The sequence below is a fragment of the Drosophila sulfurigaster genome, chromosome X (assembly GCF_023558435.1).
Source record: "Drosophila sulfurigaster albostrigata strain 15112-1811.04 chromosome X, ASM2355843v2, whole genome shotgun sequence".
Classification (NCBI taxonomy): domain Eukaryota; kingdom Metazoa; phylum Arthropoda; class Insecta; order Diptera; family Drosophilidae; genus Drosophila; species Drosophila sulfurigaster.
The window spans coordinates 21,346,749-21,374,311 of record NC_084885.1 but is presented as its reverse complement, the minus strand read 5'-3'; the positions used below and the strand labels follow the sequence as shown (position 1 = coordinate 21,374,311).

The 27,563-nt window shown below is 34.2% G+C and overlaps 1 protein-coding gene across 4 annotated transcripts in view; it reads right to left on the bottom strand.

Annotated features, from left to right (window-relative positions):
- Positions 1-21,719, bottom strand: part of LOC133848771 (runt-related transcription factor 1) — a 50,879-nt gene extending 29,160 nt beyond the window's left edge. For all 4 annotated transcript variants that reach the window (XM_062284463.1, XM_062284464.1, XM_062284465.1 and 1 more), the window contains exon 1: positions 21,456-21,719. The gene's annotated coding sequence lies outside the window, so the exon portion shown is untranslated. The remainder of the gene's footprint in view (positions 1-21,455) is intronic.
- Positions 21,720-27,563: the final 5,844 nt, after the last annotated feature.

Sequence of the window (27,563 nt, the reverse complement as noted above, 5' to 3'; positions counted from 1 at the left end):
ATTTTCCGGTTACTTGACACATAACATAATTTGCATTTCCGGCGCCTGGCACGCCCCCAAACTCCACCCAATAGCCGCCCGCCCACTCCAAGGACTTCACACACTTGACGTGTCGTTTCTGGGGGCCTTAGATTGTTTAAATGCATAAATGATGCAATGAATGCAGCTTGAATGCAGCTACAACAACAACAACAACATTGCAATGACAACAACTGCATCAACGTGCAACCGCAGACGCATGCAACCCTCGAAGGTGCCCCGCCTGACCGCCTTTCTCCAACCCCTTGCCTCTGTGATTAAACGAGTTTGTGTTCCTGTGTGTGTGTGTATGTGTGTGTGTGTGTGCTGTTTGTCTGTCTCCGTGTCATCTTCAGACAACACTAGTCAACAGCATACGATTTTGATTATGAACTGCAGATGACTTCTCCACTTTAACTGAATTCAATTTAATATCAAATAACTTCATATAACTTATAATAATATCAGAGTTACTTGATATGAAATGAACTAATTAATAATTTAAGTATTTAGATATTTAATGGAGTTGACAACTGATTTGGAAATATTAATCTAAGGCTTGCTAAAATTACTTTTAAATTATTGCTTGGATGCATTAAAATTTCATGAATTTCAGCTGAATTTTAGCCAAAAAATATAATTTCCAAGAGTAGCACAATTGAAAATGCATTAATATATATGTTATTACCTAATATATTCAACATATTCAAAATAAATATGCATATTAAAAGGGGTAGCGGGTATAAAAGTAATTCACTATTATTCTTAAAATACACCAAATTAATATAACTAAAAGATACTGAAATATACAAAACACAAAGTTATAGCATCAAAATAATACATTATTATTCCCAAAATATACCAAATTAATATACCGAAAAAATACTAAAATATACAAAATACAAAGCACAAATCTATTATACCCTTTAAATTATGGGTAGCGAGTATAAAAATAATACAGTATTGTGCTGAAAATATACCAAATTAATATACCGCAAAAATACTGAAATATTCAAAGTACAGAGCAAAAAGTTATAGTACCTTTTACGTAGCGGGTATCAAAATAATACAGTATTATTCCCAAAATAATACCAAATTAATATACCGAAAAAATACTGTAAAACATAAACCACAGAGCACAAAGTTATCGTAGCTTTTGGGTTGCGGGTATCAAAAAATTAAAGTAGTACTCTTAAAATATACCAAATTAATATAAAGAAAAAATACTGTAAAAAATAAAGTAGTATTTTTAAAATATACCAAATTAATATACCGCAAAAATACTGAAATATTCAAAGTACAAAGCACAAATGATATATGAATTGTGCAAAAATATTCAATTGAACTAAGTAAAACATTTTGCGATTCGCTCTTGAACCTGTTGCCCAGTGTTGACATAATATGCATGTTGTCACCATTGTCAAATGCATGTCTCCTGCTGCTTGATGCTGCAGTTGCAGTTGCTGTTGCAGAAGCTGTGGCTGTTGCTGTTGCTGTTGCTGCTGCTCATGCATTTTCCTCAGCAATTGATGGTCGAGTAGGCAACATGAAGCAGAAGCAAAAGCAACACACACATACACTTGGTGAGTTTGTTCAAATCACCGAGTTTAACAAATTAAATGACTTCTAGTGCGTACATTGTTTTGACATGGATGTCCCCAACAATCCGTAGCATATTCCCCAACAGCAGTTGCAACACGTTGGGTTTGAGGGGCAGCGTCTGGGCAGTGCCAAATTGCTGTTGATTGCTTGGCACTCGCACTTCTCGCCCACCTGCAAATGTGAAGCATTTGACAGGCACACACACACACACACACACACATAAAGAGACCACCATCATTGAGTTTGCTGTTGCCGTTGCTGTTGCTGTTAAGGTTGAGGTTGTTATTATGGTCGGAGAATTGCGCCCTGCACTTTGCATGACGCGTTGTCAAACGCAGACAGCAGCGACTGCTGGAATTTCATGACTTTAATCATAATAACAAAAAGACTTTATGTTGCCATCTGGTTGGTCGTTGGTTGGTTGGTTGGTTGCTGATCGAATGGCACTGTGTCTAGTGGACCACCCAGCGATCTCCAAGTTGGATCATCAAGCAGCATCAGCAACATCCGAACAACCAGCGGCTGCCTTTGATACGCATAATATTTTGTGTTTTTATGGCGTTTGTCTTGCGCCTTTCATTTTTTATGTCTTTATAAATACACAACGCAACAAACGGGCAGAAAATATGAGAGCTGCGAGATGATTCATGTAATCACCGCGACGAGTCGCCTCTGTTTTGTTTATGGCAATTAAATTTCATTTAACAAACAAAAATGCCAGCAAAAAAACAAAACAAAACAAAAAATGAAAAGCAGCGCACAAAAATAAAACACACACAGCATAAATGCACTTTTCGAGTTGAGTTGCGATCTCAAAAGGAAGGCAGCAAAATATGAAAGGGAACAAATTAATTTAATTGCATTCGAGTCTTAATGTTCAATTAATATTATATTATATTATTCGTAAAGAACTTCAATATTTCAGAAATTTTTTACTTTTATGGTTGTAAAATAAATACAACTTAATTTCATTCAGTGTCAAAGAAAAGTTGTTGGAATAATATTAGTTTAATTATTATTGATCTAACAATTAATTAATTAAAAGTGCTCTGTAAGCTCTCTTATATATGTTAACATCTTCATTCCGTTTTGTAATCTTGAATAAAGAACAACTAATTTTGATTTAACTCTGCGTTTTAAAGTCTTACGCGCCGCTGCAACTAACCACTTACTACAAAAGTTATTAAGATAATTATAAGAAATATTAAATTGTTGTCTCCATGATTATGAAATTAATCAGGCAGCTGATCACACTATCAATATAGGGAATATCAATATTAAATATGCAAATTTACTTCAAAAGATTCGCCTTTAATCTGAATCACAAATTCGACACTTGAATTGAGCATAGTTTGACTTAAATAAAAGATATTTTGAACCCACAAAGTTGACTTTTCATTACAACATTTGATGTGATACTTTTTTTGAAAACCTTATAAAGCTTTAAGAAAAATTCTTTAGACTTTCTTTGCTTATCATTGAAAAACCTCAGCTTAATGCGTTTAATATATAACTTTGTGCCGGCAGGAAATGTTTGTAACAGGTAGAACGAGGCATCTCCGACCCTATAATGTATATATATTCTTGATCAGCGTCAACAGCCGAGACAATCTAGCCTTGTCTGTCTGTCCGTCCGTCCGTATGAAGCACTGAATCTCAGAGACTATAAGAGATAAAGCTATAATTTTTTTTTCGACAGCATTTGTTATGTTTGCACGCAGATCAAGTTTGTTTCAAATTTTTGCCACGCCCACTTCCGCCCCCGCAAATCAAAAAAATCGAGTAGCAAGCGTAATTTTAAAGCTAGAATTTTGGTATATACAATAATTACTATAGTAGCTATGATTCCTGAAAATTTGGTTGCAATCTGATAAAAATTGTCGAAGTTATTAAAGAAATACTTTTGTATGGGCAAAAACGCCTACTTACTAGGGGTCTTAGTTGCTTTGGCTCACAATCTGGTATATTGTGCCGTCTATGGTATATGTTGAATGCGGTACTATATCGATATACCAAATATACCATTTGGTATATTTCTAGTATCTTTGTAGTATATTCGGTATACCTCAAAATATATTTCATTTATTCAAAATGGGTATCTCACAGTCGACTGTAGCTTTCTTACTTGTTTTTGTAAAAAACTGTAAAGCTACAAGTGAATGCATTTATGAAAAATTTGATATGAATTTTGATATCTAAGAAGCGTAAGAATGTCTTTCGTATAGCTGGATTTCTTTTAAGTAGCTAAACGAATATTATTCGTATTTATTGTGATACTTTGAAATATTGAACGTGTGTATACGTTAATATAATGTTAACGAAGAATTACTTGAACAATTTGAAGTGTCATTTGATTTAAGATTAAGTATGAAATCACTGAGAAATTTAAAGTGAAGTGAGCATAAATATCAAGCTTCGTTTTTCAATGTTTTGTTCACTATTTGAAAATTGTTTCAAAGCATTTTTATGTTATATATTTTTTACCACTTGTTTATTATATTCTTTTGCCGTTGATTACATTGAATATTGGTGTAAATTTTGGCGTTCAAAGCTTTGAGATTTGGAGCTTAATTTGATTTAAAAAACTTGAATTAGAACACAAAGCCGAGGCACGTTTTGTTTTGGGTTTCGACTGATCTTCAAATCACATTGCGACACTTTTGTTTGCGTTGATTATTAATCACAGACAGGTTGCACATCTTGTTGTTATGTTGTTCGACATCTCAATGTTTATATTTGCTGTTGGTAGCTTTATGATTTGTTTTCTTTTTCTTAGGTGCACCGCAGCTGCAAACGCGTCGCGCGTGTCTAAAACTGAATTATGGCTTATGCTGTGTTGTGCTGAGCGGGAGCATTAAATGATGCCACAGTGTGTGTGTGTGTGTGTCCAGCCACATGTGTGTGTGTGTGTGTGTGTGTGAATGGGAATGTTTGTTGTATGCTCTGACATTTGAGTTGAAGTTGCCGCGCTTCTCCTGCTGAATGGTTGGCAAACAAACACTCCCGAAACGCGAAGTCTCCTGTCGCTTTGAGATAACCCAAAATTTCATTGGATCTCCGTCTAAATTACACACACATGTCATCGTATGTGTGTCTGTGTGTGTGTTGCCTGCTAGCATCGTTTTCATTTATGTTTGCGGCAGCCTTTTTTGCCTTTGAGTGTTGAATATTTTTAACGGCGTATTCTAATTTTTTTTATAGCTCTTCTTAATGTGTGTGTGTGTGTGTGTGAGCTGGCTGTTTTTTAATTTGTCGAGAACTCACTCAACTTGCTTAGGCACTCACTCACACACACAGACATACACACACACACACACATGCGCTCACTCACTCACGCTAGCTGCAACTCAACTCGTCTCTCAATTAGCAAATTACGCAGACCCCAACTCCTCCTCCCACTCTTTCCCTCTCCCTCTCCCTCTCGCACTCACTCACTCACTCCTGCTCTCGCTCACTCGCTCGCTCACACGCTGAGTGTTGGCTGCCAAGTCAAGGGTTGCAAAAAAGCACCGTTGGAGCCCGTTTCTCGCACAATTCTCACTCGTGTTTCTCACTCGACTCCGTTGGCGCTCGTTCTTCGTATGCGTACGTGTGTGTGTGTTCGTCTGTGTGTGTGTGTGTTTCGACTCCGCCCCCCGTCGCATGCGACCACCAAAATGCATTACATGCATCTCTCTATGTGTGTGTGTGTGTGTGTGTGTGTGGTCAGTTTTATGCTGGACTCTCGTTTTACTTTCTGTATTTTTATTTCTATTTCTGTTTTTGTTGTTTTCTATTTCGGTTTTACTTTTTGGGGATGGTTTTCTGTTTTTGTTGTTGCTGCCTCGTTATATATTTTTGCGGCAGTGATTTTATTATTTTGCGTATGTTTTGTGCTGCATTTCGTTTCGTATTTGCAAATCACGCAGTTGCCTCCGCCTCCACCTCCCCGCTTTTTTTGTTTTTTGTGCTGCTGCCCTTGCATCACCAACTGTGCCACAAATGCCGCCCACAGCATTTTGCGGTGTGTGTGGGCCCCAGAATGGAAGCCGAAGCCCAACAGGCTGGCAACAACACAACACAAAAATCACTAAATAAACAACAAGGGAAGAGTAGCGAGGGGTGGCGGAGGGGGAGGAGTGCGGTGTGTGGTGCGGTGCGGTGCGGTGCGGTGCACTGTTCGAGCACGAAAACCGGTGCCAACATTTTTGTGTGCAATTTTTAGTTAAATTATTTTTACACCCTCATACACATGCAAATGGCATCGAATTTGTGTGCATGTGTGTGTGCTTACACTTTTTGCTGTTGCTGTTGCTGTTGCTTTTATTGTTGCAGCAAAGTGGCAAGTGCAGATTTGAAGTTATTACCAAAAACTAACCAACGTTTTGTGGGTTTGAAGTTGTGTGGAATAATATTGGTAGACCTAAAAAGCCTTTGGCTTTGCCAATGCCAATGCCATTGTTGCTGTTGTTGTTGCTGATGTTGCAGTTGCTGTTGCTGCTGCTCTTGTTGTAAATATTTTGTCGATTTTTAGGCACAGCAGCAACAAAAGCAGCAACAAAACCGATGCATCGAAAGGTGCAAACGAAATATTTTTCTTTACGCCTGCCACAAATTGGAAATGCAACAGTTTTACTCTCAGATACTCGGACATGCAGCTTGCGTGCACATTTTGCATTCCTTTATTTTTGAGAGAGCTACAGCAAATACAGGCATATCGTATTTTGTATTTTTGGATTAACTCTTGCTCTGTTGCCATTTTAAATTGACTAATGTCCAAATATTGCATTCAAAGTTTTAAATGCAGTGGAATGTGGAACTTCAACTAGACGCTCAGATTTCTCACAAGTACAGAAAATTGCTTCTTAAAATTATATGTATATAATGAAAAAAATCATTTATAAAAATTAAAATTAAATTAAAATGAAATCAAAGCAAGGCATATTACATTTGTCAGATAGCAATTGCTTCTTAAGCAATATTGCTAGTATTAACAAATAATATTTTCAATTAAAATTGTATTCAAATTAAATGTAAAAATGTCTAAATTAAAAAATTATATTCTACAAATCTAATTATATGATACAAATCATGCAAAAAACTACTTCATAAAAAATATTTTACGAAATTTGTAGAAATTAAAATGAAATTAAAGTAAAACAAATCACACTTTGCGCATGGAAATTATACAACAAATTGCTTCTTAAACAATATTTTTATATTCAAAAATCATTTCCAAAATTCAAATTGTATTGAAAATCAAAGTGTTTCTAGAATAACAATTTATAATTAGCAAATCAATGCAATCACCACAATTCTTTAATAGGAATTATAATAAAACGGGACAATATTCATAACACATAATATAAATAAATAATTGGTAAAATGCTAAATTATGGATGATATATTATTTGAAATATTTTGCTAAAATTTTACAAATAAAAGCCAAATTAATTTCCATCGTTTTTTACTTCATTTTTGCATTCGTTTAAAAGTATACTGAAAACAAACCCAATAATATTTAAAAATGGTTCTTTTAATAACCAATAATTAACAAACTTGATGAAGTTTGAATATTTTATCTAACAAATTTTAAATTGATATATCAAACGTAGAGAGAACCAAAAAATTTCATTAATTTTAAGGAAGAACAAATTGTATATGCTGAAGTACAATAAATGATAGAAAACAATTCAAAAAATATTGAAAAATTTAATATATTTAATTGCTAGTCAGTTTCGAAAGTTCAGTTATAATTGCTAGCAAATTTAGTTTTGTGTTTTAAGTTCAAATTTAGAGCAAGAGAATAAGTAACGTTAACAAAGGATTTTAATATCATACATGAAAATTCACATGCTTCATGTTTAAAATTTCTTATCAACTTTAAAAAAACAGCAATTTTAATACTTTGTTTTGAAATTTGGCCATTTAATTGTCATCAAGTATGAAAGCTACAGTCGATTGTGCTCGACAGCGCGGTATTCTGTTTAAAATATACCAACTACAAATACTGAAATATACCAAAATCTATATTTGGTATATTTTTTGAGTGACACATTCAAAATATACCGAATCGATGTGCCGTAAAATACTACAAAGAAGTAGTGATAGTATTACATGTGATAAATATACCAGATTAATATACCTCAAAAATACTAAGATATACCAACAGCTATATTTGATATATTAATAATATGTCGGAAAATACTAAAAACAGTAGAAGTATTATTGCATGTGAAAAATATACCAGATTAATATACCTCAAAAATACTAAAATATGCCACCAGCTGTCACATGCAAAATATACCGAATCGATGTGCCGTAAAATACTAAAAACAGTAGAAGTATTATTGCATGTGAAAAATATACCAGATGATGTATATTACCTCAAAAATACTCAAATATACCAACAGCTATATTTGATATATTGATATTAATACTGATATTGTTTTCGAATATGGTACAAAATATACCAGATTGTCAACCAAAATAGCTAAGATCCACAATAAGTAGGCTATTTCAGAAATAGCTTCTACAATTGTCAGTCAGAAATCAGAAAAACTGTATTTATTATTGTACATAAAATGCGTGTACTTCGTAGAAAGTATCCATTGAACATTAGCAACCGACTTGCCTAATCAATTAAAGGCATTTAGTGGCGAATTAAGTGCATACAAATTGCATGTGCAATAAAATGTGGACTATTATAAGATGAAACCAACAAAAACAGAAACAGATATAAAAAAAAAAGTTGGCGCCAACAGCGAGCCAAGCTCAGCATGCTGAACACGTTTATAATTTGTAGACACAGCAGCGTAAAATAAAAAAAAAGAAATATAATAATGTGAAAACCGCCAAACACACACACACACACACACACACACAGACACTGACACAACGAGAACAAGAACAACAGCAAACAAGTGCAATAACAACAACAACAACAACAACAAGACGGGGCGACACTCTCTGTTGTTGGGCTGTGGGTACAAAAAATTACGAAACCAAAAATCAGCAACCAAATATGTGGTTGCCACCAACAAAAGAGCTAACAAAAGGCAAGTGCGAAAGAGTGCAGCAGCAGCAACAGTCGAGTGTACACGACTGCGAGATATGCTGTAGTTGCACTTGAAAATATTCTGACTAAATGTGAACTCAATTCGATTTATAATCCTATGGCCAACAACTTTAGCAGCGAAATTCAAATTCAATTAATGCTTTCACAATTCGATTAAACCACTTTCTGGCTGGTCACAGGGTATCTATGGAAATGCCAGCAAAACTTTCACACACGCATCCCGCATGAACTGCCTCAATGAATGGAGGGATGAAGAAGGGAGCAGGTGAGTTGTTTGGCGGACATTGTAAAAAGTCAAAAACAAGACACAAAAACCAGCGACAAAAAACGAAAAAAAATGAAGTAGAGCGAATGCAACTCAAAACGTGAGTGAGAGACAAATGCACAGTACAGTGCAGAATGCAGGAGTAAGAGTGCGTGTGGCTGAGGCCATGGCCATAATAAACACTCTGGAAAACACGCGTGCCCATCATTTGGTGGCTATAACAATAAACGAAGCGGGCGGGCAATTGCTGCTGCGTCTCCTGTCTCTCTTTCTCTTTCTCTCCTGCTCAGCCTCAGTGTGTGTGAGTGCAAACGAGGGGCTGACAGCTGTACAAACGCAGAGCTGCACAAACAAGCCAGCAAGCAGCCAGCAAGCAGCAAGCAGCAGGCAGCAGGCAGACACAGGACGCGTTTGGTCAGTTGCCTGGTTTCCGTTGCACACACGTCGCGTATGCGTAATGTGCGAAAAGCGCAGCACAAAAAAGGCGAACACGAAAAATCAATAAAACACGGCAGCAAAAAGATGAAACAAAAAATACGCGAAATGAAAAGAAAACGCAATGCATTGCAAAAGCGAACCAGCAAACCAACAACACAACACAACAACACAACACAAAAAAAAAAACAGCCAAGGAAAAATGCAAGCTCATGCAGGATATACGCAACAGGATAAAGTCTGCCTGGGCGGCCAGAGCCTGCCTCATGTCCTGGCACCTTTTTGCTTTTTGTGTTGCAACACAACACAGTTAACGTGTTCATTGCAGTCAAACTTGTTGACAATGCTCGCATGCAAAAAGGCTCACGGTCTGCCTCTGGTCTCTCGCTCCTCGCCTCCTCCTCGCCTCTTCCCAAGGGGGTTGGCTTGAGCGCCTTCTTGTTCCTTTTTAAGGTTTTGCATTTTGAGGCCAACATTGAGGCCACGAACGGCGCTGGCTTCCAGCGCTGTCGACAACACCAGCAACAGCAACAACAGCAACAGCAACAACAGCAACAGCAACAACAGCAACAGCAACAACATCGACCATCAGCCATCAGCAATCGCGGCCCACAGAAGCTGTTCCTGGTTCCTGTTTCTGGTTGTTGATTCATGTTGTTGTTTGTTGCCTTTTTTCCTCCCTGCTGCTGTTGTTGTTGTTGTTGTCGTCGTTTTTCGTTTCGTCGTTTCGCTTTTTTATTTGTCGGCCTGTTTGTTTGGCCAGCATGTAAATTTATGACGCTGGTCAAGTAGTTGCTTCAGTTGACTGTTTATACGCTGCCATCAATCGGTTCTCTGCCTCAACATAAACCGAATGGACACGTCAATTTGTCTTCTTTCAAATGAGTTCTGAACGAAAACGAATTTGCAATCGAAACTTAAGACGCTACTTGCACTTTTAATCAAGGTATTCACTTATTTGTGATTGTCTTTTTCACTCAATTTAATTACAATTTAATGTCACCCCAAAATGCTTAGCAAACAAATTCAATTTTGGGCTGCAAAAAAAAGTGCACCAAGATTTGATGCATCAAATCAACTTCAAACATAAGAGAAAACTAACTAACTAATATTCATATTAATATACTAAAGAATATAATAAATATACTAATAAATATACTAATAAATGATAAAATATATAGACTATTAAAAAATAAAACTGTCAGAAGCGTTTACATTAAGTTTTTGTGCAAGCAAAAAAAGTATTGAAGTTTGTTCCAACCAACAAATGAAAAATTAAATTTAGGTGAAGCAATTTGTAAAGCTTTGTTTATAGCTGAAAAGTTAATAATGAATATTTCCAAATATATACTGTCTTAATACTAAAAATTAGTAACAGAAAATAATTATAAAGTAATAATAATAATAATCATAATAATAATATAAATTTGGAATATGTACAACAAAACAACGACAGACTTAATTTTAAATTTAGATTCAACAAATTACAAATTAAATACAAGTTCTGCTATCATAGAAGAATGTGGTCTCAATTTTGAATATTTTGTAAACTAACACCAAGATTAACAGCAAAAAATGAAAACCCTCTCGCAATTTCAATTACTAAATCAACAAATCAAAAAATTCAATTAAATTAATCACCTATTGTAATAGAAAATATTTCGAATTAAATATTTTGTGTTTGATTTTATCATTTTACAAATTCTTAGATCTTTTGCCTACCCATAATACACTAAACATAAAAATAATATATTTTTTTAAGATTTATTAATGAGATCGATGCACTTCGACGGTTATAAACAAGTAAGAAAGCTACAGTCGAGTGTACTCGACTGTGAGATACCCGCTACCCATTTTGAATAAAAGCAATATATTTTGCGGTATATTTCTCAAAATATACCAAATATACTACAAAAATACTAAAAATATACCAAATGGTATATGTGGTATATCGATATAGTACCGCATTCAAAATATACCATAGACGGCACAATATACCAGATTGTCAGACAAAGTAACTAAGACCCCCAGTACTATAAGTAGGCGTTTTTGCCCATACAAAAGAATTTCTTTAATAACTTCGACAATTTTTATCTGATCGCAACCAAATTTTCAGGAATCATAACTACTATAGTAATTATTGTATATACCAAAATTTGTAACTCTAGCTTTAAAATTACGCTTGTTATTCGATTTTTTTGATTTGCGGGGGCGGAAGTGGGCGTGGCAAAAATTTGAAACAAACTTGATCTGCGTGCAAACATAACAAATGCTGTCGAAAAAAAATTATGGCTCTATCTCTTATAGTCTCTGAGATCTAGGTGTTCATACGGACGGACGGACAGACACACAGACACACAGACACACAGACGGACAGACGGACAGACGGACATGGCTATATCGTCTCGGCTGTTGACGGTGATCAAGAATATATATACTTTATAGGGTCGGAGATGCCTCCTTCAACCTGTTACATACATTTCCTGCCGGCACAAAGTTATAATACCCTTCTACCCTATGGGTAGCGGGTATAAAAAGAGCAGAACATTTAAGTTGATACTAAAAGAAGAATGAATGAATGAATGAATGAATGAATGTTCTATATTTTAAGTATGCCCTAAGAAACAGTTGGACATTGAAAGATGTTTTAATGAGACCTTCTATCAATGTTAGTGTATGTTAAAAATATATGAAATATCGAAACAGTCATAAAATTTAAATGATATACATACTAGCAAAGCAGACAAGATTCAATAATTTAATATGCTTACATTATTTAAATTGTTTGGTAGTTGATCTTTGATTTCATTTCAAAAGTTGCATTAATTTTCCGTTGTCAACTGTTTAGAGTATTTGTCGGTCTCATAGTTATTGCCAACCAGTCAGTCTCTTATCTTTTATGTGTGATTTTTGTTATTGCCGCTTTACTGACCAGTTTGGGAATTTTTGTTGTTCTGCGCGTGTGTGTTTAATTTTATATATATTTTTTTTAACAGCTTGTTAACATTTTGTCGCCTATCAATGGGCCATGATGCGGACGACTGCGCTGAAAATCGTGGCAGTTATCGGTTAAGGTTTAAGGGGGGCAGAGAGCTGATCTGTTTGCGGTTGCGCTGGGTGTGTTTTCTTTTTTTTTCCTTTTTTGTTCGTTTTTTGGTATGGCATAAAATTGTTGACAGAGAAAGGGATGAGGAGGAGGAGGAGAACAATCTGATTGCCTGATTCGCTGATTTCCCCGTATTTAGTTTGGGGCCAAAGAAAATGCGTTAATGAAGTGTTGCTCGAGAGCTCATTATGCTTTTTGCTCACGTTTTCACATTTTTAATTGCATTTCTGGGCGCTCTGTCGTCTGTCGACTGTCTCCAAACAGACTACATACTAGAGTAGTTATCCGATGGCGATGCGTTGGCGGGCAACGTTTCATTAAATGCGCCACACGGCGAGCGATTAAAATGACCGCCGAGGCAGCAAATCGAATTAATTTTTGTAACGTGCAAATGGGCTGCAGTTGGGCAAAGTTGCAACACACACAGCACACAGTACACAGAGCAGAGAATACAGAGCAGAGAACCCAGAGCGCAGAGCGTTAGTGGCTGGCATTAAAAGCAGTTTGCCGCGATATATGCAACGAGACACGAATGCGCATTAAATCCTTTCCGCACAACACATTTAAGTTGATGATTAAGCCTTTCCTCTGTGTGTGTGTGTTGTATATATATTTTGCAATATATATAAGCTTTATAGGTGTGTGTGTGTGTGCGGGTATACATTATGTGCTTAAACACATAAAGATGTAATGACCTGTATACATGACCAACAGCGGCGACGGCGACGGCGACGGCAGAATTCTTTGAAGCGCTTAATAAACTACACGATGGCCAAAAGAGGCTAGTGTGTGTGTATGGGGGCGTGGCATGAGCTGCTTTTTTGTATTTTTAAATGCTTTTAATTGAAGCCTGCACAAAAGCGCAGCAGCAGCGGAAGCACGAGTACGAATCACAGCGCTTGCTGGCGCTGCCAGTAGGCATATTTTAATGAATATTGAGGATTAAAGGAATTTGCGGATTTTCATTGAATTATGCATTTTGGCCGCTCGTCCTGGCTGCGGTCACCAGCAACAGCAGCAGCGGCCAGGACACCCAAACGTATATATTTCTTTGTCGCAGGCGATGATTTATTAAGTCATTAGCACTTGTGCGGCTGCTGCTGCTGCTGGCTGCTGGCTGCTGGCTGTTGGCTGCTGCTGGTGGCTGCCCACGCCGTGCAACGGCAACGGCAACGACAGCGGCAACATGCAACCATGCAACAGAATGCCAGACCAGCGACCATGTCCATGTGTGTGCCATACAACTTGTAATTCTTATTAATTGTGTGTTGCTGTTGCTTTCACACACACACACACACACACACACACACACACACACACACACACACACACACACACACACACACACACACACACACACACACACACATACATATATATTTATGCCACTTTGTGTCCGTCTGTGTGCGCTGCGGTATTCAATATTCTTCACAGACCGAGAGGGCGGCTCATTAAGACCCAACGCACATTAACTGCACATAACCAAAGTTCATAAAAGTCTCTCTCTATCTCTTTTTCTCTCTTTCTCTCTCTCGCTCTGTTTCCCTTTCTCCCCCTCTCTCTATACATATTTGCAATTATCACAAAAATACCTAAAAACACATTTTAAACACTTATTAAATGAAATTATAATATTTAACATCATTGCCTCAAGTTGTACATTAATTATTATCCCAAGCTTCTGTTGCAATCACACATTACCTAAATATACACTTTTTATTAAATGAACTATAATCTATAATATCTCATATGATTGTCGAAAGTTTCTATTTCAATTATTTAATAGTTGAAATGGTTTTTTCCATCGATTTTTCTACCAAATATTTGCCTAAAGCACATTTTCAAACATTTATTTAATGAACTATAAAATAATCTATAATATTTCATATGATTGTCGAAAGTTTCTGTTTAAATCACTTTAACATATATCAATAATTGTTTTAATTGTAATGAATTTTTCAAGTTTCTTTTGCGACAATAACAACTATAGTTTTTATGATCAGACAAAAATTGTCGTAGTTATTAAACAAATACTTTTTAAAATTTTGTAAACAAATACTTTTTAAAATTGTGCACTCGCTATGAATCGTAATTCTTTTTGCTGACAATCTGGTATATTTTACAATCAATTGTATAATTTGAATGTTGTACTATGTATATTAATAAACCAAATATAGCCTTTGGTATATTTTTACTATTTTGTTGTATATTAATTTGGTATACTATTTTAAAATGAATACCACACTATTTTGCTCTTATTGGATATCTCACAGTCGAGCACACTCGACTGCAGCTTTTTAACTTGTGAACATTACCTCAAAAAATCTATAATATTTGTAACTATTACACCACATTTTGGCTTAAATCACTCGATGCCGAAAACACTTTTTAACATGAATGAATTAAACTATGAATTGATCAACAATATTTGAAAGTATTAACTAAAGTTTCTATATCAATCACTTAATATTCAAATTTGTTTTTAAATTGATAAGCACTCTTTAACTCTCTTTCTCTCACTCTTGCCTTTATAATATTCGAAATTTTTATCCTAAGTTTATGTTTCAATCACTTAAAAAATATGTTATTCTTTTAGATTAACGAATCTTCCAATTCTTTTTAGCATTGCTTTTATCAATCTCTTGTATCTGAAATTATTATGCCAATTATTTGTTCAAATCTGAAATATTTCATATTATTATCTCAACACTTGAACACTTTTTAAAACTGTCTCAATACATCATATTTGTAATATATGGAAATCAATAGAATCAATTAAAAAGCCGCAAGCACTTTAATACTAATATTTATTTCAAATAATTATCTCAAGTTTACATTTCTATCACTTAATACCAAAAAGGGTTTTTCTATTGATTGTCTCAAATGCTTTTAAACATTAAAAAAATAAATGTATAATATGTAAAATTATAATATTAAGTTTCCTTTTTAACTACATAATATCAATAGAGTTGTTGTATAAATAAGCCTATAATATATAAAATGATTATATCAAATTGTTGTCTAGATCTCATATAAGTTAATATATTATTTTACATTGATAAATATTTCAAGATTGATAAATATTTAAAAAATACTTTTCAACATTACTGTGTGTATTATTATTACTGTAAATGTCAATAAAATTTCGTAATCTGTGGCTTAATTTCTGGCCAAGTGAACTATTTTCAATTGATCAAATTGACAATATTGAATATCAAATTAATTAAATTTTCTAGCAAATTGAAATTCCAAGGAGAGCTTTGCCGTCAATATGTAAAGCATTTTTATTACTTTAGCACTTTGCGCCAATAATAATTTTGCAAATATATGTCTAAACATAAAGCAAATTTACTTGGCTATTTTTAAACGAAATTTATATTGTAGATTCCATGAAATTATTGCAAAATTATGGAAAGTAGATATTTTTGAAATACATTTATGCTTCCTTTGCTCAACAGCCAACAAAATGATGTCAATATTTTATTTAAGAAATTGTGTTTCCAGTGTTCAATTAAATGTGGGTATTTTCACGTTTCTCACGTTCAAAAATATATTATTTAAGAAATTATTTGAGGTATTTTCATGCGTATTTAACAAAAAGCTTTAAGCCAATTTTGCCTTGGCTATTTAAGAATTCTCTGGTCAGATTCAGATTCGATTTGAGTTTGGGTCGCCGTCTCGGGAATTGGGCTCATTGCGTGCGAAGTGCGTTTGGGAGAAAATATATGTGAGAGCGAGTGTGTGTGTGTGTGTGTGTGCAAAAGGATGTGTCTACTTTCCGCTGTCCACTGTCTGATGTCCTGTTGTCCAATTGTCCAGTGTGTCTACTGTGTCTGTTTCTGTTGCTGTTTCTGTTGCGGAGAATGTCAGAAATGCGTGTGAAAAATAAACGAGATTTTCGCAACGCGCTTTTGATATTTTTGCATGACAGAAGCCAAATGAGAAAATGCGATTTTCCGCATTGCTCCGGCCAATGACATGGGCATGGACATGCCGGCAATAGCCACCGACAGTCCACCGACAGTCGACAGGCAACCAGCCAGCCATCCCGATGTCCAATGGCCTACCAACTTAATGTGTTGGCGTTTCCTGACACACACACACACACCCACACACACACACACTCACAGTCGTATACATGGACAGACAAATGCAAATGCACACATGATGAGCAGACTCCTCTCACAAAGACACACGGCTCACAGATAATTTTTACAATTTGCAGCAATGCGTTTTTAATTTAAATCGATAAAAGATGCATTCGCACAAAAACAAACCAGACGAAGAGGACAGCAACAACAACAGCAATAATAATACAATGCAAAATAATTGCAAGCAACCCCCAATAAAACATCCTTTGCATCATCCTTCAACCATCAAAACCTGCCATACACAATGCACTATCTATCGTGGTCTCCATTCAACTTTTGCGACTTTTAATTATGACAGGCAACAAAAACCAAAAAAAAAAATCATCATTAAACACCGAAAAAATGTTGTTTTTCTCTTTGCCCAATTTAATAAAATCGTAATTCAATAATGGAAATGTTTGAAAATTGTTTTAATAATAGTAGAAAAAAAATTTATAAAATATTGTGAATTTCATGTATGAGAGAAGCAACCAAAGTTGCAAGTTTTCCCCAATTTAATAAAATCATAATTCAATAATACAATTTTTTTGTAAAATGGTTTAAATATTTAATCTTAATATTTATAAAACAGCCAACAAATCTTTTTTATATTTAACTTTAATTTGATTATTGAAAATAATTTTAATAACAATAGAGAAAAACTTTTGATATTTTTCAGTTTAATTTAAGAAAGTTGCAACCAATTTAGAGTGACAAAAAATAGTAAAAAACAATTTAAATGTGAGTAAATGAAATGAATTCAGTTCAGAAAGAAAAATAAATTAGTTATTTATAATAGCGTTCACACTTTGCAAAATGTTTATTGAACACCAGAGATTATAAGAGATAGATATTTAATTTTTTTCGACAGCACTTTTTTTGTTTGCTCTCAGATCAAGTTTGTTGTAAATTTTTCTCACGTAAAAGTTCATAAAACAAGCAATATTTTGAAGCTAGAGCTAAAGAGTAACAACTTAAGTATTTGATTCCTATAAATTCGGTTGCGATCAGATAAAAAGTTATTTAAAAAATACTTTTGTATAAGGAAAAACGTCTTAGTGACTTTGGGTGGCAAAATGGTATATTTTGAATGTAATACTATAACAATATACCAAATATAGCCTTCGGTAGATATCACTATTTTTTGCGGTATATTCATTTTAGTTGGTATATTTTGAATGTAATACTATAACAATATACCAAAAATATCCTATGACTCATTTCAGTATTTTTGCGGTATATATTCATTTTAGTTGGTATATTTTGAATGTAGTACTAAATCGGTATACCAAATGCAATCTTTGGTATATTAGTTATTTTAATAATATTACCGCAGAGTTTTGCTATTATTTAAACTCGTCTGTAGCTTTCTTACTTGGTTTCTTTCAACTTCAATTCAATAAAATCGTTATTCAATAACATGCATAGGAAAATCTATTATATCATTTCAATTTGTAAGCATTTTATATATTTTTACGAAGCTAAAAAAAATATTATTATATGTACAAATCTGCTATTCAGAATGTTCATTATGGAATGCGTTATTTCGTTTTTCTTTTTACCAAAATCATAATTCGATAATAGGAAACTATGAAAATTAATTTTTTATAATAATACAAAAATGTACTATATATTTTTCACTTTAATTCCCAAACAATATATGTGAGTAAATAAAATGAATTCAGTTAAGCTCGAACAAAAAAACAGAAATGTGTTATTTATTTGTTATAATGTATTTTAGGCTGGCCTTTTGTGTTATTTGACAATAATTGGCCAATATTAGGCGGCCATAAATATAAATTTAAATTAAATATAATTTAATTAAATATTATCTGTTAAGCCGTTCAACTAGCGTTGCAAAAAGTGTTGCCTACATTTGAGCGTCGGCGTCGGTAACGGGAATTCAATGCAAAATCGTTTCGCTTCGCATTGTTATTGTTGTTGCAATTTGTTTTGTTTTTGATTTGACTGCCTTACCACACACACACACACACACACACGCACACATGGACAAGCACGCACACACACGTGTTTTCGCATACGTATTTGTGTTTATTTTATTTTATTATTTTTGCTCTTTTGCGGTCAACGAGTTGGTTGACCACTTTCAAATACAACTAAAGCCAGAAGAGCTACGCCCAATGTGCCTCAAAAAAAAATACAAAAAGCGTACACAAAATACAAAATTAAAAAACAGTAAGCAAAAACAAAAAACAACAAAATAAAATAAAATAAAATAAAATGAAATAAAAACAAAAAACAAACAACTTGAGTGGTGAGCTCTGCTCTGATATATTTTCCCCTTTTTCGCTTCGAGTTCAATTCAATTCAATTCGATTCGTTTCGATGCTGCACTCTTCCCTTCTGTTGATTACGAGTTTATATGTATGTGCAATATTTATTTGTATTTGTATGTGTTTTTTTTTATTATTTATTTTTGTTTGTTGCAGTCGCTTTTTTAAATATCGCATGTCGTCTGCCTACACAGTTGATTTAAACGTTTTACACCCGATTTTTTTTTTTTGTTACTTTTGAATTTTATTTTTTATTTTTGCTTTCTCACGCGGTTTGTTTGTTGTGGTTGTTGCTGTTGTTGTTGTCGTTCGTTTGTTTTTTTTTTGTATTTTTTAGTTGGTTGCCCGTTGGGTTAACCGTTGAATTATCAATTTCGCGGTAGAACTTGCGGTGCATAAGTGCGGTTCACCAATGAGTTTTCGAAGGTATCATATTATACTGTTGTTGTTCTTGTTATTGTTGTTGTCGTATTTCCATTCATTCATTTTTTTTTTTTTGCTGCCTCCTGTTTATTTTTATTGCTCGTCGGTGTTGTTGTTGACCATTTGTCAGACCGAAATGAATACGTTAAATTTTAATTAATTACATTAAGTAAAAATTGTTCATCGCGTTCATTTTGTGTTTGCATTTTGACATGTGAAGTGGGTCATTAAATGTTCTTATTCGGCCTGAAAACATGTAGTTTTTTGTTGTTGTTTTTTTTTTATTAATTTCCCCACATTTTTTTTTCGATTGGTATTCTCATGTTGTTAATCGCTTTGTTATTTTTTCTCTTGGCCATGACATTGAGTATTTTACGAAATGTATTCACAATTTTTTACAGTTTTACAGTTTTGCCATCAAAAACAGCCATTTGCTTTTGTTCACTAGCTAAAGTGTTCAAATTATAAGGTTTCCGCAGTTATATTGGTATTATTTTAAGTAATATATAATAATGCATTCTACTTATTGTAAATTGCTCTTAAATTGACCCATAAATCAAGCATCTAAAATGCAGTTTATTAATCATAAAATGTTGATAAAGAAATAGCTTTGTAAAGCCTAATTTGTATATCATTTAAACCGCAACTAATTCTGCAAATTTTTACAAATTCGCTACTAAAATGCTGTTGTCAATATTGCAGAATTATTAAATGTTGAAATTTACTAAAATTCTTTTGTTAATATTGCAGAATTATTAAATGTTGAAATTCATTTCAAACATATGTCAATCTTTGCGCACAAAATTAAAGACAGAATGTGGAATATAAATACATACAATAAAAACAAAAAATAAAAAATGTCAAGAAAGAAATTAAACTGCTGCAAAATTTATGTGCCTCATGTGAGCGAGAAATAATTTTAAAATAAATGAATACATAAATTGGTAAATTTAGCCACCATAAAATATTATTTGGTAACTTAAATTTGTATACAATATTTATTACTTCATTTCATCATCACAGTTTTATCAACAGTTTTTTTGTGTTTAACTTTTTTATTGCTGTAAAAAGTTTCTTAAATCAATCTTAGCTCTGAATACAGAGCAATAAGAATAACCTTCACTTATTTTTAAAACTTGTTCACTACAAAAATTGTTGAATGCCACAAATTCGATCAGAGAATTACAAATTTCACACAACATTTCAAATAATTTTAATTTTCTTGATTTCAGTTAGTTAAAAATTAAATTATAATTAATATAAAATATTTACCTACAACCGTTTGACTATTCAATTTTAGTTTAAATTGTATTTGCTATTTCTAAATTACTTCTTGTTTTTCATAACTAATTAATAGCGAACAATTATATATGTAAATGCTCTTAAAATACTCGTAGTTTAAATAATAAATTTTAGCTTAAAGTAATATTAATAACATTAGTTTTTATTTTTCCAGAATTCGAATTACTTAACTAAAATTACAATAATAATAAATTATCTACAATTCATAAAAAACTTTACTAAAATAATAATAATCAAGTATAATTTAATTTAATTTTTATAGTAATAATATAAGAAATTATATATATGTTAATGTAAATATAAATTATATATAATTGTTTATTTTTATAAATTTAGTAATACTTATAAAAACACACACAAAAATGAAGCTAATATTTAAAGAAATTCATAAATGATGAGAGATCGAATTCTTATAAAGCGCAATCTATGTTTTTTTTTATAATAATCTTTGGCAAATTAACTTGGATTGTGTTTCACTATTAATAACGGAAAATACAAATAATATTTAAGAAACGTTCTTCATAAAGAACAATCTAAGTTTTTATCACTATAATAAGTTTCATTACATTGTGTTTTATGAAGAGTTAGTATTAATAGTATTCAGGAAACCTTCTTTATTAAGCACAATCTAAGTTTTCTTCCCTAGAACTTATTATTATTATTTTTAAATACAGTTAAAGTAAATTTCTTAAGAAATATTTCACATTATTTTGCACTAGAATTGAGACGAGTTATTTAGCTGCTAACAAACGACATGTTCACCTCAATTTGATCAATTAGTTGTTAAAGTTGTTTGAGCAAATCTTTTAAATCTTTGACTTACCCTAGGTGAAAGAATTCAGCTGCAGCTGTGGCCAATGATGGGCTTCAAGATTGTTGCACAATTATATCAAGATTTTTGTTTATATTGCGAACAAGTTGTGATTGCCACTTTGAAGGAATTTCTTTTCTTTCTGCGGCTGATCAGAAGCCGCACTTGATGCAAGCCATAGGCGACATTTAAGCCAACTTTTTGTTGTTGTGACACGAACAGAAAAAATCACACACAATTTTGCCTTGTTTTCAGATACAGATATAACTTTGTTGTATATTCTTTTTTGGTTGATATTGTATTCAGAGCAAAAAAAAAGAAAGATGATTATTATTATTTTTTGTATTTTTTTGTGGCAATTCAATTGATAATAAACCGCGTTTGCTTGCTGCGTTGCACAGACGACGACGGTGACGACGACGACGACGAAAACGAGAACGAGAACGATTGCGATTGCGATTGATACGAAAAGCCCGGAGCGGAACGGAAACGCGGCCGGCGAGTTAGTGGTCAGAATGCAAAGTGACACATGGAGCTTCAGCTGCTGCAGATGCTGCTTGATGTTGCGCTCCAACCGATTGCGTTGCCGATGTTCCCGATGTTCACGATGTTGACGATGCCGATGTTCACGATGTTCACGATGTTGACGATGGCAATGCGGCCAATGCTGCCCCCAAGTGTTGACTCCAAGTGCATTCGGCAAATGGAAACGAAGCCGCCTTTTTTGAGTGCACCGAGAGCCGAATGCCAAATACGACGAAAGACGAAGCACACGAAAACACGATGTTGCCCCTCAAAACAAAAAGTACGTGTATTAAATGTTGCTCTACTCTTGTTGTTGTTGCTGTTGCTGTTGCTGTTGCTATTGCTGTGGCGCTGTTTGCTGCGTGCGTGCGCTTTGAACCGGTTAACAGCACAATTGCAAATGATAACAACGCACACGGAATGAAAATGCTTCGTGAAAATTTTCGAAATTTTCACACAAAAAACTTTTCAAATTTTCAAAGCAGCGACACGACGCCACCGTACGTACGTATGTGTGTACGCGTGTGTGTGTGTGTGTAGGCGTACATGCCACAGACACACATACACACTCGCATGTCTGTTTTGGTTTTAAATAACTCAAAAGGGAAATTGAGTTTGAGCGCAAAAATGGGTTTTGAGCGAACTGCTTTTACTACGTGTGTGTTTACAGATTTATGCAACAATTAAAAGCGACGATACATTTACATGTGTATTGGTGTGTGCTGGCGTGTCTTGGTGTGAGTGCGCGCGCGCGCCGGAAACGGAAATGCTCAGCTCAATAATAAGTGTGTGCGAGTCCCGAGCTAAGAGAGACTAGACTTTTTTTTGTTTTTGGTTTTTTTGGTCAGTTTCGCGCGAAGACAGCAAATAAATTTTGCTTTTTTTTTTCGTTGTGAGTGATTGAAGTGGGGAAAAGGGGTAGAGAGGAGAGGAGGGGGACTTGTGGTCAGCTGGGGAGCTCGGACTTTAAGGTCAACCCCCGTTTTGTTGTTGTTTGGCCAGCTTGGTCACTTGGTCAAGGGTTGGCGCTCACTCACATTTTGCTCATTTCGATTTCCTCATTTCCTCAAACGCTTTCCGGTTTTTCAAAAGGCAATTTTCACTCAAAATCAGGTTTCATTTCTACACCAAAAATACATAAATTTACCATCATTATCAACACAGAAACGGGTTGAGCTTCGAGCTGCGCATCACAGTTCTAGAAATGAGAAAAACCACCCAAAAAAACACCCACATGAGGCCACGTCGCTTGGCGGTTGGGGGGCAAATGAAGCGAGATGGCTATATTAATGAATGCGTCTGTGTGTGTGTGAGTGTGGCCCACATGAGCGAAATACTCATTATCATAAACAACAACAGCAACAACATCGCCAACAGTAGCAACAGCAACAGCAACAGCAATAAGCAACGGGCAACCATCCACCGAACAAAATGTTCGCTGCAACATTTTACATAATATACAAGAAACATTTCACTGCTTAAACACACACACACATACACTCACATACACTCGTGCTCATTTACTTATGTATATGTAGATATATCGCCATAGTTGGCAAATTTATACATATAGTTAGAGAATACAAAACGCCGCTCAAATTATATACAACTCAAAAGCTTCGACTCAGGCACTGTTGAGAGTAGTTCACATATATATATAAATATGTACTGTATGTGTGTGTGTGTGTGTATTTGTGTGTGTGCGTGTTGTAGTTTTGCATATAAAATGGATTTTAAACTATTGAGAAAACTATCGCATAGTCAACGCCATTCGCCACATTAGTTTGCAGCTGCGTTTCGACTTGAAACATTGCGGATTGCTAAAGTTGCTTGCACAACCTCCCCTTCTCCCCTCTCCCCTCCCACTCTCTCACACACACACACACACACATATACACTCAAGCACTGTTCATTGTGCCCGCTGGGAGCCTCAGCGATAGTTTTGATTGGAGGTGAGTTCGAGTTTTGTTTGCTGGAATGAGTCGCTGACTATGAATGTGAATGTGAATGTGACTCTGAATACGAGTATAACTATATATATGTGTGTGTGTGTGTGTGTGCTAGTGTGCGTGCGAGAGCGAGAGCAAAGCGAGACTGTACTTAACTATGCAAGTGCCGAGCACACAACTCTATTTAAATTGATTGTTCTTTATTTTCTATTCATACATATCAACACATGTATTATTTTTAAACAACTCCTGCACAGTGGAACCGCATTTCATCAACCAAGTTTCACCTGTTCGCATTTGCAAGTGCCACAACTTGAACAAATTTTACTGTGTGTGATTTTAGCATATTTATCATTAACAGCCTTAGAAAAATTGCTAAATTTTATATATTAAATTATTACAAAAAATGTATATTAGTAATTTATTTACAATTTAAAAATATAAAAAAAATCAATAGATACTAACTAATAATAATCATTGATATTAAGCAAATTGTGCTGAATCGACAAAGTTTTTAAGCCGTATTGTACTTTAAAGTATTAATTTAATATCACATTAGAATTCAATAAATTTAAACTGTTCTATCGGCTTCTTTAATATGAATAGAATTTGTTTTTACTTTATGTAATATGATTTAAATATAATATTTCAATATTTCAAAGAATGTTGCATAATGTAATACTTAACTATTAAAATGTCAAGTTATTAAATGCCATTTACTTAGCTTAACACTATTATCAAACATCAGAAATATTCCTGTCTTAAAGAATACGTCCCATATAAAGTTTATGCAAATACGAATATAATTATGTATATACATATATAAATACCATAAAAACTTAAATAAGTAAGAAAATTTGGTAATAATTATAATAAAAATAATAATAATACTAAGAGTAATAATAACAAGCAAGAAAGCTACAGTCGAGTGTACTCGACAGTGAGATACCCGCTACCCATTTTGATTAAAATAAATATAATTTGCGGTATTTTTCTCAAAATATACCGAATAAGTTACAAAATACTAAAAATATACCAAATGGTATATAGTACCGCAGTCAAAATATACCATAGACGGCACAATATACCATATTGTCAGCCAAAGCAACTAAGACCCATAGTAAGTAGGCGTTTTTGCCCATACAAAAGTATTTCTTTAATAACTTCGACAATTTTTATCTGATCGCAACCAAATTCAGGGATCATAACTACTATAGTAATTATTGTGTATACCAAAATTCGCAACTCTAGCTTTAAAATTACACTTGTTATTCGATTTTTTTGATTTGCGGGGGCGGAAGTGGGCGTGGCAAAAATTTGAAACAAACTTGATCTGCGTGCAAACATAACAAATGCTGTCGAACAAAAATTTTATAGCTCTATCTCTTATAGTATCTGAGATCCAGTGTTTCATACGGACGGACGGACAGACGGACAGACAGACATGGCTAGATTGTATCGGCTGTTGACGCTGATCAAGAATACATATACTTTATAGGGTCGGAGATGCCTCGTTCTACCTGTTACATACATTTCCTGCCTGCACAAAGTTATAATTCCCTTCTGCCCTATGAATAGCGGATATACTAAGAATTATTGTTATTTATACAGAAAATATTTCACTTTTAAGAGACACTTTTAAGAGATTTTGCTGAAATATTAATGAAACTTTGCTTATATAATTTGTGATTGAACTGTGTTCAAATAATAATATATTTTATTAATTATTATTAATAATGACAGCATACAAAAGTAAAACAAAATTATTCATTTGCTTACAATCCATTCTTTACTAACACATATTGCAGCAATATCTGAAAAGAATTTCGTGGTTGAAACTAAAGAGTGTGGATCAGTGTGCGCGCTTGTTTTCACATGTGGTGCAAGCTGCTGTTGGCACACACACAACGCACAACATACACACACACTCAAGCTATCCACCAGCTATCCACAGTTTGTGTGCGTGAGCTCAGAGCTCAGAGGACGAACTCAGGAGTAGAGCAAGAGCAGACCATCAGACCATCATCAGCATTATCCTTACACACAAAACGGCCGCTGCCAATGCGACCTTTTCCAACATTAGACAGCGACAGCAACGACGACGACGACGACGATGAGGGGGCGTGGTTCATGTGGGGGCCGCATACGTCGCGTATTTCTCTGATGGGCATTTCTAATTTTCAAGCAAACACACATGCGATGTGTATGTGTATGTGTGTGTGTGTGTGAGGCAGTGTTAATGATTAGAAAAAGCTTTGGCCAACGTTCGCCTTGCATTGTTGTTGCTGCTGCTGTTGTTGTTGTTGTTATTGGGCTCGTATTTACTTCCTGACAATTAATGTGTGCAACATGCGCGTTTTAATTTAACGCAACGCAACGCAACGCAATGCGAATCGAGGCGAGTCGAGTCGAGGCGAGTCCTGGACTGCTTGCCATCCCCTTTTGGCCGCCATCCCCCAACGCGAAGGACTCGCGACTTTCAGCTAGAACTTTTTGTTGCTTTTTTGCAGCAATTTTAAATGGTTTTCCTCACACACACACGGCGCATCAACGAGCTCAACTCATTCCCTTCTCATTCCCTTTCCCTTTTCCCATTCCCATTTCGAGGCAAAGTAAACCAAACTGAAACAAAAACCAGTTAAGCAAGTTTCACTCCAGAAACAGGACTACATACAAACATGAGATGTAGGCCGACCGCCACACACACACACGCACACACACATAGTGCGTGGCACAGGCTAGAGGTTAAAGAGTGTGTGTGTGTGTGTGTGGCAAGGTGGTGTTGCATGGCTTGAATGGGGGCTGCTGCTGCTGCAACGCACATGAGGCCGGCTAGTTCCGTTTGCTATCAATAGTTAGCCTAGGCGAAAAGGGGGAATATTTAGTTGCCCTGACAGCAAAAGTAAGCCAAGGACTTGCAACAGAAAATGCTACAGAAAAATAATGTAATAAACGAAACTATTAAATAATACAACTATTAAATACAAAACAGAAAAGTAATGTAATAAACGAAACTATTAAATAAAAATTAAAAAGATAATGTAATAAACGAAACTATTAAGCAATACATTACAATACACAAATAATACAATTATTAAATAAAAAACAGAAAAGTAATGTAATAAACGAAACTATTAAACATTACATTTTACCCATAATAATTTCAACTATTAAATAAAAATGATTCTCTTTAAATAGAATACCAAATTTCATCAAATTTTTCTCTTAATTTCGAACTAAATAAAACACCACATTTAATCAAACTTTTCTCTTAATTTCTATCTAAATAGAACACCAAATTAAATCATAAATAAAGCCCCCAACTTTTGTCCTAATGTGGGTCTAAAAATCATTGAAAAGCACGTTTCAAAAATAAACGCAATTATTAAAAAATAAATAAAATATTAATCTTAACAATACTATAAATTTCGCTTTAACTATTCTATTTCTTTAACTATTTCTTTCCAAGATGAACATCAAATGTAATCATAAATAAATTTGCTAATTTACTATTCATTTCATTCAACAATGTATTTCTAAATTATATCTAAATTTTAATTCAATTTCAATTGTATAACTTAACTAGCACTCGTTGCATTAACATAAAGCTACTTCAAACATTGTCTCCCATCTTCGTTTTCTTATG